This window comes from Dipodomys spectabilis, unplaced genomic scaffold (assembly GCF_019054845.1).
Source record: "Dipodomys spectabilis isolate Male_0828 unplaced genomic scaffold, ASM1905484v1 ptg000783l, whole genome shotgun sequence".
NCBI lineage: Eukaryota > Metazoa > Chordata > Mammalia > Rodentia > Heteromyidae > Dipodomys > Dipodomys spectabilis.
Genome location: NW_024871460.1, coordinates 17,234,246 through 17,247,539, shown reverse-complemented (window position 1 = coordinate 17,247,539; position 13,294 = coordinate 17,234,246). Strand labels below are relative to the sequence as shown.

Below are 13,294 nucleotides of genomic sequence, written 5' to 3'. Positions count from 1 at the left end.
GCTAAATATGTGTATCTCCCTTTAAATTTTTGAATAGTATTGATACAAGGAAAATCTCAGGTGTTGCTCATGTGGAAGAAACTTTACTTAAAAAAAACAACAGCCTTTTTATTTCTGAAAGTTTTCTTGTATCATTCAGTGGCATATTAAAACAATGTTTAGTAGGTCTAGTGTTAAATCTAGCACTTATTTATATGTTTCCAAATAAAAATAAAAATATGTTCACTATAGAAACATTTCTCAAAGTATAAAGTATGAAAATACATTTTATCCATTTTTCTTTTTTCAGATATAGCCATCATTAAAATTTTATATTCTCATCCTTTTTTTCCCATACAATATAGTTTATGTATTTATAAAATTGGATAATTCTGTGTAGAATTTTCTGTTCTAATATTTCCAATTGATACTATACAATAAGCCTTGTTTCAAGCCATTAGGTATTTAGAATTGTGTTTAAATGGCTTCATTAGTGTTCTATCATAAGACGGTACTACATTCTAAATATTTATTTCAGGCATTGTAGTAGTTGCTTCCAATTGCTAATGTAAATAATATGTTATTTTTATATATAATTATTGCCTATTTCTCTGAGTCTTTCAGAAATATATATTTTCTCTTTGTATTCTAAAACTTGAGTTCAGTTTTCCAAATTTGGAAATTTGGAATTCAGATTTCCAAGTTGTTTTCCAAAAATATTATTAATATTCTGTTCTCTCCTATCAGAAGTGATTAAGCTTTTCATTTCAATACATGAAATTCTTGAAAGTTGAATAGGCTACAAAATATGTCCTCTAATTATCAATTTAAGTTAAATTTGATCTTGAGGTTGAATGTTTTATATGCGTATTGACATTTGATGTCTTTTATGAATCATTGGTTAAATTATTTTTTCTATTTTTCTTAATAGATTTGCTCTTATTAATTTTTTAGATTTCTCTATATATTAGGATTTTATGACATATAACTGTTATTTTTCACATTTATTTTCTATTTTCATATTTGATTATTTAGAAATGCAGAATTGAAGACAGCTACATCTTTGCATGTTTGTTGATTTCCCCCATTATTTTTATTCTTATAAACTCCTCTTTCACCTTCAAATCAATGAATGTTTAGCTATTTTTGTTATTTTTACTACTTTTTGACTCTTTAATCTTTATGGAGTCTATTTTGGTTTAAGACAAAATGCACCAGATAGGTGAGTATCTAACCTGAATCCCTTGACCCAACCCTCCTCTTTCTTTGTTCGCCAATTTTATTACAGTATTTGGTACTTAGCCCATTTCTTTTTTTAATAAGCACTGAAAGGAATCTAAAAGGAATTCAGGAAGGCATCTAGATATAAAATATTATAGAGTTAACTTTTATACCATATTGAATAGAATTAGTTAAAAAATAGGAATCAGGATACTCCCTATTTTGAATAAAACAAGAAATATGATTTAAAAAGAAGTATCAAGAGTTCGGCTTGGGGATATGACTCAAATGGTAAAGTACTTTCCTGGTAAGCATAATTTCTTAAGTTTAAACCCAGTTGCTACCAAAAATAAAATAATAGAAGAAAACAAACCAACAATGAAAGTGAAAAGAATAATGGACCTTATAGGAAAACTCATAAACTTTTACTGAGTAATGTAAAAGAAGATGTGATTGGAAGTTCATGTTCCTAATTAGGAAGAATAATTATAAAGATGCATACCACATAATCTCTTCATATTAGCCACAGTCCCATTTCAACACTTAAAATATCTTATTTTCGGGGGCTGGGAAGGTGGCTCAAGTGGTAGAGCGCTAGCCTTGAGCTGAAGAGCTGAGGGACAGCTCCCAGGCCCAGAGCTCAGGCCCTCTACCGGAACCCCCCTCCAAAAAAATCTTATTTTCTGAAGTTAATATAGAAGGAAAAAATACTGGTAAGAATAGCTAAGAGGAGAGAGAGAAAATTCATTTCCCCAGGTATTAATAAAATTCTTATTTGCATATTTATTATATGTGGTTTTGACAAAGCACATTCAACAGGAATAAGAAATAAGAGGAAAAGAAATTTGGAAACAATGAATTGATGCTCATAAATGTTTATGTGTGGGAAAGCATGAAACTGTAAAATGAGCTGGAGGAGTAGTTGTGGTAGAGGTCTGCCTGTCCAGCACAACGTCCTAACTTTAAACCCTCATATGGCCATAAAACAAAAACAAAATTTAAATTTTCTTGCATTATACAGTTCAGTTGATGTGGAGAAGCTCTCAGTCCAGTGTTGTTGTCAGTTGTATTTAAATAATTGTATCATGTACTGAGCATTTATTTAATTTTGTGAAAATACAGTATGTCTTCCAAAAAAGCAAATGATGCCCCAATAGCAAAGAAAAGGTAAGATGCATAGTTTCAGTGACAAAGTTATAATTTTAGCTTTGTTAAAAAGCGGAATGTGGTTTGGGAAGGTAGCTCAGTGGTAGAGTGCTTGCCTTGCATGCATGAGGCCCTGGGTTTGATTCCTTAGTACCACATAAGCAGAAAAAGCCTGAAGTGGTGCTGTGGCTCAAGTGGTAGATCACCAGCCTTGAGCTGAAGAGCTGAAGGACAGTGCCCAGGCCCACAATTCAGGTCCCATGACCAACAACAACAACAACAAAAGCAAGCACAATACATTTAATGAAAGTTGGATAGCTTTTAATGGGGAAAATGAGCCAAGCATCTGCAGTACAGCACTGAACTCTGTATTATGGGTGTCACAGATTTTCCTTAGTGGTGGTCTCTATAGACCCATATACTTGTGATTATACTTAGGTTCTACTGTACTGAAAATATATGATTGAAAAATTGACAGATCAATGGTATTTTAATAATTTATAGTAAAATGAATATATAAGCTTGGTACCCATGCCTCATGCCTGGCATCCTAGCCACTCAGGAAGATGAGATATGTGGTTTGAAGCCAACCCTGTCAGGAAAGTCCATGTGACTCTTAACTCCAGTTAACCAGCCAAAAGCTGTAAGTGGAGCTGTGGCTAGGTAAGGAATAGCCCTGAGTTCAAGCACAAGGACCAGCAAGGAAACAAAACAAAACAGACTCCAAAGAATGTGTTTTACAACTCAAACACCTTCTTCATTGTTTTAGCTTTCTCTTCCATTTCCTTTCTTATGTATAAGCTTTCACAAATGTGTTAGGTAAATTTGGATGAAGTAATATAATTTAAAACTTTTAGCTAACCCTAACTAGATTTCAGGAGGCAGTATTATCATAGCAAAATAATTGTTTTCAACCCCTGTTATATCACAGCTTCTACCAGTAAAGGAGACTTTCTTGATCTATTAGCAATAAAATTTTATATTTTGCTCAACTTAGATTTTTTTCTCTGCTCTTTTTTGGTTATTTTGATTTTTCTTATCTTAAGCTATCTTGGAAAATTGATAACTTTGACTTTTCTTATTCACATATCACTTAGGATGGATGTTATTATTTTAAATGTAAAGAATTTCACTCATATTTAAAATCTGTCTTCTCACTCACTACATATCCTGATAAATGATTGTGGATTATGTCTATGAATGACTTTTCATTATTTTTGCAAGAGTGACAGGGAGGTTTAATAGAAAGAGTATATGTTTTGGAGTCTAAGAGATCAAATCTTGGATGTGTTTTTCACTAAGTACATGACTTTGTCTCACATTTTTAACCACTCTAAGTCTGTTTCTAAACCTATGAATCTGTTAATCAGAATAATAGCATTTAGGGTCAAATGAACTCTTCCTTCCTTCCCTCCCTCCTTCCTTCCTTTTTTTCTTCTCTCTCTCATATATATATATATATATATATATATATATATATATATATATATATATATACATATATATATATGCGTGTGTAATATATACACATATATAATTATGATATCTAATGTGTGCATAGATGCATATGTAAACATATGATAATTATCAAAAAGCATAGATTACTTATGTAGTGTTTGTATTTTTATAAACTTTCAGCTATACTCTTGGCTTTATGATCTCATTTATGAATAATCTAGTGCAAGATTTTTAACCTCAACACTAGATAACTATGTATTTTTTCTTATTTTTAAAATTGTTATTTTAAAGGTGATGTACAGAGGGATTACAGTTACTTAAGTCAGGTAATGAGTACATTTCTTTTTGAACAGTGTCACCTCTTACCTCATTTTCTCCCAGGGTTTTTCCTTGATAGCTTTGCGTTTTAACTGTCTTGTGCATTTCAAGATGATTGACAGCATTCCTGGCCTCTACCTGCTAGATACAAGTGTTATCCACTTCCAATTATGATATCCAAAAGTAACAATCAGTATTTCCAATTAATGACTTCCTACCCTTCTCATTTTCAAAAAGACGCATTAGAAGAAAAATCTAGAGTGGAATAGCTAGAAACTATTACAGAAGTACACAGAGTAGTGATTGTTCTATAAAGGTTTTCTTTCTTTTTTTCTTACGTGTGTGTGTGTGTACTGTATGTTCTGAAAATATAAAATATGCAATTACTCTTCAGTATTCTCAGGGGATTAGTTAGGAGACTCTCATCTGACACCAAATCTATGACTGCTCAAGTTCTAGGCATAAAATGGAGTAGTATTTGCATATAACTTGTACACATCTTCCTCTAAGATTTTAATCATCTCTTGATTATAACTGATACCTACTACAAGGTCAATGCTGTATATGTAGCTTTTACACTGTAGTAGTTAGTGGATAATGATGGGGAAAATGTCTGTGTATGTTCACTGCAGGCTCAATTAAATTTGTTTTTTTCAGTCTACTGTTTTTTGAGTCTGTGGTGAACCTGCAGATATAGAAGACTGTCTTAAGTTTCATACTGTGAATCATAATCAAAGCTGTTTTGAAACTACTACTTTTCAATTTTTTTGAATCACTTGATGCTCATGTTTCCTACATCCCTCCCTCATCTCCTTTAGATTTAAAGACAGGTTTAGAAAAGATGTTCAATGAATAATTGATATATTATAGCTGATAGAGTTTTCTTTATTAGATATGTTTTATTTTCAGTTCAACAAATCCATATATAAATCTAATACATCTTGGTCAATATCAATGCTTCCATCATTCCATTAGATATATTTCAATCTTAGTATTATATTCACCATTTTAACCTTTCATTATATAGTTTTGTTGTCAATTGTCCAACCTTACAAATGATACCTCTGTTATAAGAGATAGTTCTTTTTAAAGCACTTAGATTCATGAAAGAGAACTTTTTTTTCTTTCTGCTCTAGAGTCTACTCTGATTTTCCCTACATGTTGAAAACTTTTTTATTTCTCTGTAAACTTTTGAGTAGAGATTGGGATAGAAAATTTTGGAGTATGTGTATATAGCAGTCTCCTAAGCTATACATTATGAAATGCTTGCTTCCCTTGTTAGATTCTAGAAGTAGTACAATACACCTTTACTTATTTTAAGGTGAGAGAGGGCTGAGTAAAAGTAAGAAGGTAGGACAATTTGGGGAAAAGACTCAGCATAGGAAGAAGGAAAGATAGCCTAAATACCTTCTGTATCAAAGCAGGAGTGTTAAGGTACTAGAAATAAACTCTGAAAGGATAGGATTTGTATTTGCCTGAGTTTAGATATCATTAACAATGAAATTTGTCCCCTTGCTTGATATCAAATTTCTTGTCTTTAAATACTGGATTTACTATATGTATTTGTAAAGAAAGGTATTGAAAAGATAGTATATATTGAAAATCTGAGCAAAAGTACTAATTTGTGGAACTTTAGACATTTAGAAAATTCTAAACCAAATAGACTCAATGTGCTTTAAAAATAACTTGTCATATTGAGAATATTTAATTTATTTTAAAATTTGGGCAACTATTTTATTAAGACCTTCACAAGTTGTTTCCCCTCCACCCCCCAACCCCCAGTACTCTGGTTTGAACTCAGGGCTGAGTGCTTGCAAGTATTCTATATTATGAGAGCCACGTTGTACCTTGAATCCTGTTTGTTTTGTTTATTTTTAAGGTGGGATCTCAGTTTTTGTGTGTGTGTGGCTATCCTTGGACAGTAAACCTCTTTATAACTTTCCCTGTAGCTGGGATGAGAGGTAAATTCATTTTTGCCTTGCTGCTTTGTTGAAACGGGTTTTTACTAACTTCTTGTGTGGGCTAGCCTTGGACTATAAGCCACTTGCTGTCTACTTCTTCAGTAGCTGGGGTTATAGGTTGCATTTTGTTTTGTTTTTAAAGAATGACTATTTCTCTCTTTACATAAATAAAACTTCTCTTATTAATTAGGGATAAAATACTATGTTAGTCATTTGTCCTTGGAAAAAGGACTATTTTAAATGGAAACTTTAGTACCCAAGTAGGTACTAAAAAATTCTCCTACAGATTTTAGTGATTAGCAAACGTAGTAGTGTGCTTTGGTAGGTGAATGGATAATTAAAAGAAAAATTAAATTATAAATTAGCTTTTGAAATTGCATTATAGAAACATTAGCTTTTGATTTAAAATGGGAGTCTGCTAATTTAAATTAAGATTCAGTAGATAAAATCTACATTTTTATGTTTAGTATGGTTATTAGAATTTTAGTGATGAAAAATTTTTAATGAATAGAAAAACATAGTGCTTTGTGAGCCTCTATCTGAAAAATCAAATAAAATGAAAAGGTTATGGCCTGAGTGACTGAGCACTTGCCTAGCATTTGTGTGGCCCTCAATTTAAGCCACAATACTTCACCTCAACTTTAAAACAAAATATTGGTATGAAAATATAGTAGTTAGCCTTCTGTAGGATTAAAAAAATTCTGTCATATTCATTCTTGCTGTTCATAACGGAGGCATTTTACTGTGTTATGAAATGATTATTAGCTAAAAATTGAGTTTTCAAAGCAAAAATTTCCATTTTGAAAAGGTATTCTTTAAAACCTATTAAGAGCTTTGATTAAAGTATCAATTTGCAAATATTATATAAAATATTAAGCGATTTGGGGATGCTGAATAAAAATTACCCTTACCTGCTGATTTAATAAGAGCTCTATTAACCAATTAGCATATTGTAATGTATTTGTTAATGGTTACAAAGTGTTCCATCTTAAATTATAACAGAAGGGAATGGAAAATTAGAATTAATTAATAATACAAATATTCACTAAATAAAATAATAAATAAATAATACAAATAATACAAGTATTCATTAAAAAGAATTAATGTTATTTGAAGATTTGATAAGATTTTGGTAAGAACCTGTTTTAACTCATATACATCCATTAAAATAAATAATAAAACTAAAATAAAAAATAATTTGTAGAACATACTGCTTTAAGTTAAAATAAAACATAAAGTATTTCCTACTGTTTTTAGTTCAGTCTCAGAACATTATTATTATTATAATACCCTTTCTCAATCTTACTTTTAAATTTGGCTTTGTATATTTTAAATTCAGAAAAGCAAAAGCTAATTGCATGACTGTTGTCTGACTGATGCCATGAACAAAACAAAGGTGGTGTGATCATTGCTCAGGAAGTGAGCAGATAAGTAAATAAGAGCAGTATAATTTGACAGACACAAGAATAGTTTAATACATGACATAGATTTGATTCATGGGGAAGAGAGATTTGTAACTTGATTTATGAGAAAGGACTTTACAAATGAGTTAATTGTTCCATTGGTTTGGGTTGAGAGTAGATATTCTGTACAATATGATAAAATCAGCATAGAGCACTAAGTATTTGTTAAACACTGCATGACATTGAGGAGGGGTGACATATGCAAAGATGAAAAAGATAAATTTGCTTTGTATAAGAAATTTACAAGCTATTGAGAAATTGATGAAGCCAATAACTTACTAGTTGTCCTTTTACAAATAGTGTAGTTTATAAGAAATGGAAATAGTAAAGGATTAAAAATACATGTACTAGTTCATATTCTAGTCTAATGTAATGTTAGGAAGTTTATTTAATTTTCTTAAATTTCTAGTTCCTTTTAAATATGAGACAAACAGACTAAGTCAACATTTTTTAAACTATTCTTAATAGAGCATAGATTTATGTGGTAATGTTTCAGGAAGCTCTGAGGCAATTGGAAGGCCATTTCCATATTAATTCACAACTGGATTTTCAGCTCCATTTTAACGAAACTTCAGTTTAGCCAGTTTTTGTGTTTGTGGTTTCCTTTAAGAAAGAGGTTCCATGCATAAAGAAGTATGGAAATGACTAGGCACGATGTCTTATTTCATTAATTTATTCAGAATATTTATATTCTCAGCATCACTCTCTGTGTTAGAGACTACAGCAGTTAGCAAAGCAAAGCAAAACAAAACAAAACAAAGCAAACAGTAGGGTTCCAGATCAAAAAGGGCTTTGACTTTGAGGATTACTGTCTCACTCAAGTGAGATAAGATGCCATTAGAAGGTCTTGAGTAATAAATAGTTTGATCGAACTTACTTTTTGAAGATAAATCTGATGCTGTGTTGAAAAGACTTCTGAGATGAGAAATACCCATTGCAACAATGAGATAAACAAGATGTTATGTCGAAAAATGAACTTTACAACTTTATGTATGGGGGGTGGGTGGGGGGGGCGGGGAGAAGGGATGGGAAGGGGAAACAAAGGAGGAGGCAACAATGCTTGATAAGAAATGTACTCATTACCTTGCTCATGTAATTGTAACCCCTCTGTACGGTATTTTCACAATAAAAAAATAAAATTTAAAAAAATTTTAAAAAGATGCATTACATACAATAAATAAATAAATAAAATACAATACCCAAGGATAAATGCTAGTTGTTTATACCAAATTGGTATTAATATTAGTGGAGAAATGATGATAAAGAAAAAAGTGTCATATCAGTCAGTAAAGGGTACACTTTATTCAAGAGTATAAATACAAAAACCATGACTATGGAAAAATCACACTAAGGGAGAGTAATTAGGCTCAACTTCAGATTTATTACGGGCTATTTATGATCAGGGGTTTGGAGAGCACTCAGTTGATAACAGATTAGGAGTACAAGGTTACTCAGGAAATATAAGGGATAAAGAAGAATTTTGGTTTAAATTATCTAATGAAATTTTTGCTGAAGTAGTCTAGTGTGATCAGACATAACTTGGGGGTGGTGGAAAATGAATATCTGATCTGATATAGAGGCTAATCAAATGTCAAAGAGGGATGCTCTTGCTAATAGCAAAGTTTTTTGCTAAGGATTTTTACAAGGAAGAGTATAGACTCTTTTACAAGGAGAAATTTCAGATGAATCATTAAATTTTGGATAGGCAGAGAATCTTTGTCTAAATTTTGGATATAATTTGTACAACTAACAGAATTTTCATAGGATTTAGTGACTAAGTGAAAAGTGAAGGATAACTCCAAGAATTTTTGCTGAGCTAAAATCTGAGCAAGTAGAAGGAACTTCCATTATTTGACAAAGAAATTGTGGGAGATTTATATTTATGTATGTGCAGGAACCATTTATTTCTAAATATTCTTGAATTTCCTACTAGATATCTAAAGGGAGATTGTGAGCAAGCCATTAGGTATACCAATCTGGAGGTTTCTTATTTAAGTTAGATAACTAAAATGGAGATTGCCAATGAATGTTTTATATTTAAAGCTACACATGTAGAAGAGACTATTTACTTTGTTTCTTCTGAAAAAAAAAAGATTCCAAGATTAAGCTCTGGAATATACCTACTATGTGATTGGATTGAGGAAAAACATACAAAAGAAATTGGGACTGGCCTTTGAAGTAGGAAAAAAGCCAGGACTTTCCAGAATCCCAAGTACAGAAAGCACTTCAAGAAATAATTGTTATGGGCTGGGAAGGTGGCTCAGTGGTAGAGCGCTTGCCTTGCATGCCTGAGGCCCTGGGTTCGATTCCTCAGCACCACATAAGCAAAAAGAAAAAAGCCGGAAGTGGCGCTGTGGCTCAAGTGGTAGAGTGCTAGCCTTAAGCTGAAGAGCTGAGGGACAGTGCCCAGGCCCAGAGTTCAGGCCCCATGACTGGACCCAAAAAAAAAAAAAAAAAAAAAAGAAATATTAATTGTGCCAGTTACTGTTTATGGTTCAAATGAGAATTGATAACCACTGATTTAGCAATACAGAAGAAGGTACTAGTACTGGTGACTTCTGAAATAAGTTCAAGAAAATATCTAAAGGGAGGCTTTTGAACAAACAAAAGCAGTAACAGAATGCTAGCTAGAGAAGGAGTTAGTTTCAAATAAGATAAGATAGTGTTCTTTGGGGTGATTCTTTAGAGAGAATCACTTGATGATGCAGGAGAGGACAATTTCTCTCCTATCTTTTTTTTTCTCTCCTATCTTTAATGAAAGATTAGATTCAGCTCACTGAATCTTCAGTAGGAGCTAGGATAGCTTGTTCATAATAAGGAGGAAGGTAGATATGTGAATATAGATACACGTAGGATGTTAAGTATGGTTAATTCTGAGAATGTAATTTGTTTCATAGGATTATCTCTATTTCTTGAGGAGTGAGTGGTAAAGGCAGCAGGACGCCTAGCTGAGAATCAGAACTGGGAAAGATTTGAGAGGTCTGTGGATAGAGAAAATGTAAAATAGCTATCTAGTAGAATGGAAAAGACAATGAATCAAGGAAATAGTGCGCTTATCCCTCTTAAGAGCTACAATTAAAGCTGATTTGACATTATAGTTATAAATTTAAGGGTGATAAATTAAAGTAGTCCTATGTTTTGCTCTAAATATAATAAGCTGTCTCGTTCAAAAGATAGCATAAGTGGCAAGTTGAATGCCTAACCTGACATCTGGCATATGATAGTCTCTCAAAAATATTTTAGACTAAATGTTATACAAAATGTGTGAATGAATGAAAAAATTAAAATTTTGCTCTAATATTATGGGATTCATAGGAGTCTTACATGTAGCTAGGATTGTAGGCATAAGCTACTATGTAGCATAAACTACTAATGACCAAGTTTCAGCTTACTTTCTTGTAGAATAGATAACATTTCTATGTAGCTCAAGTGGTTACTGTAAAGGTTTAAATAAGATAATCATTTAGGTTCCTGCTTCCATCAATACACTAAATGATGAAAATATTAAATGATAAGTAGCATGATGTACATATTAATGGTTTAGTACTATTTTCTCTATGACTTAGATACTTTATCTTATTTAATTAGTACAATGATACTAGTTTTACTCTTTTATTAATTGTTTGTAACATATGATACCCGTTTTCATCCAATAGGGTGTTTTTGCTTTAGTTTCAATTGGTTAAACCACTTACTTTGGTTAAAAAGAAACCACATTTCTGCCTTTTGTAGGTTGCAAGTATAAGGGAGAGAGGAGATTATGAGCTGAATTCTATCTTTATGTAAATAAGTCAAAATTTTTTATTTGAAGATTTCATTCTAAATTTCCCTGTGATTCACAAATTCATAAATGGTTTGCTGTGTAACAAGAATGTATTTTGAAAGAGTAACACATTTTCTGAGACACAAATACTTTTTTTTTTAGTAGCCATCTAAGCAAGGACAAAAATATTGCCTGGTGTGGTCATCTCTATTTATTCCAGTGAATTATAAAATGCTTTTGTAGCTCTCAAGTAACTAAGGCATTTCACATAATATGTCCAGAAACAAACATTGTACCTAAGAAGTTCTCAGATGCACATTTTTACCACAAAATTTATAATCTTAAAGTCAATGGCATTTTAGATTCTATGAAATAAAGTAATGCCCACCTATCACTTCCCCTAATACAAAGTGCTTTTCCTTTAGTCTTTTCAAAAACTGTCTTTTCTTAGAAATCTGTGAGTTGACCTTCAGTCCTCAGCCTTTTTTAACACTATAATTTTTTTTTTACATATAAAACACTTCTCAATTTACTCGTCTTATCTTGTCTAGTTCTATCACCTTTTTCCAAACTATTTATTCACCTTTCCAAAAAAGTATTGCAAACGTCTTTTAACTTTTGGGTTTCCAGGTCTTATCCAGATTTCATATTTTAAAGGACAAATCAGAATATGTTACTATTTTGCTTTTGTTTTTTAATGATTGAAATTTATAATATGTTGTTAAAGGTCTTAGCTAAGCAGTTCTGTAATTCATGGCCTGGCTTTGTTTTTCAGTTCTGTAGTCTTCCTCCTGGTTCTTTGTTCATGCACACTGATATCTCAGTTTTTCATGCTTTTTCTTTTTCTTTTTACAGTACCATGATATAACTTTTTCCTAGAATGCTGTTTCCTTCACTTTTCATCAACTTGCCTTATTTGTCCACTAGGTTGCAGCTTTCATTTCTAATCTTAAACATCAGTACTTTAAAGGTATTTATAGATCCCACATCTAAATGAGATCTTAATAAGCTCTCTCATAGTGTTTTATCTATTTCTACATGTCACTGATGATTAATTATGTTTGTCTCCATGCTGTTGTAAGCATGTTTCACTGTCTTATTTCCATGCATGAAGGCTTAGCAAAATAAGGCAAATGGAAGGTGTTCAATAAATAACTATTAAAATACTTTTAAATAAATCAAAGTATAAATGAAAATTTAAAACATGTACAAGTATACACTAGAACAAAAATACTTTTAAAGTAAATAAGGATGTTAAGTTTGTAAAGATGCAATGTCTGAACAAAAGTTGATATGTTATTTTAAAGTAATCCTAATTTATGTTATTTAAGTATAGTTTAAGTCATTTGCACTAAGAAAAGTTGAGTGAATCATTTCCATTTTCACGGAATATCTTTTATGTAATTTTTTTTCTGGTCTTGGGGCTTGAACTCAGGGCCTGGGAACTGTCCCTGAGCCTCTTTCTGCTCAAGGCTAGCACTCTGCCACTTGATTTACAGCACCACTTCTGACTTTTTCTGAATAATTTATTGGAGATAAGAGTCTCACGGACTTTCATGCCTGGGTTAGCTTTGAACTGCTATACTCAGGTCTCAGTCACTTGAGGAGATAGTATTACAGGAGTGAGCCACTGGCACCGGCTATGTAACCATTTTTAACCATTCAAATTTTTGAGGGAATCCCGTAACTATAAAAAGTATCATCATATACATTCCATTCATTAATAGTATTTATTTGACTTTTTAACTAATGATTATTGGTATATCATTACTTAAAATTTTAATGTTTTTTTAAAAATGTTTTATAATGTTTTAATGTTTGAAGAACAAACTCATGTCTTTAGTCTAGCATGAAAAGCTAATAACATGAGAAAAAGACATAATTTTTAGATTGCTTTTTTTTTTGGCAGCAGTTGGATATGAACTCAGGACCTTGCACTCATTAGGCAGGCCTCTCTACCACTTGAGCCACAGCTTCAACACTTG

General features: G+C 31.7%; 1 protein-coding gene across 33 annotated transcripts in view; it reads left to right on the top strand.

Moving 5' to 3' along the window:
• Rims2 (regulating synaptic membrane exocytosis 2) overlaps positions 1 to 13,294 on the top strand; it is a 418,336-nt gene that overhangs the window by 195,375 nt on the left and 209,667 nt on the right. The gene's annotated exons all lie outside the window — the stretch shown is intronic.